A 536-nucleotide genomic window follows, 5' to 3' on the forward strand; every position below is an offset into this window, starting at 1 on the left:
AGCTTGCATATTTGCAAACTACACTGACACCTTCCCATTGTGTAACAGTTTGAAAAGAAAAACTACAGAATGGTGGACACTAACATTAGTCTTTCTCCAGAAGTATAACTTGACATTGTTGTTTAGATCCAGGTCAGTTCTGACTGAGCAAAGACACTCCATCCATGAACATCCTGTCTATTCCTATAACATTGTATATCTATGACTATATCATCCAATAGTCTTTCGTATTCTTGACTGGAAGGGGAAACTGAAGGGAATTGTGCTGTTATTTCTGGAAGGTTACAACCTATTAGAAATAACAGCACATTTTTATGCTTGCATAAGTTAAATTCTTTTTCTCTATTTTACACTAAAGACAATGCGGAATGGCTCTTTTGAGACAAAACAAAAAAAGTCCATGAAATTGATGAAAATCCCTGATTTAGAAAAGTTGCTCATAACTCCTTTGCCCTGATGACACCAATCACCGTTGCAATTCGTTTTCCCTCTTTTACTTTGCGATACAAAATGAAACAATTTTCCTTTATTTAAAC

Source organism: Octopus bimaculoides, chromosome 29 (assembly GCF_046866305.1).
Source record: "Octopus bimaculoides isolate indiv1 chromosome 29, ASM4686630v1, whole genome shotgun sequence".
NCBI classification, from domain to species: Eukaryota; Metazoa; Mollusca; class Cephalopoda; order Octopoda; family Octopodidae; genus Octopus; species Octopus bimaculoides.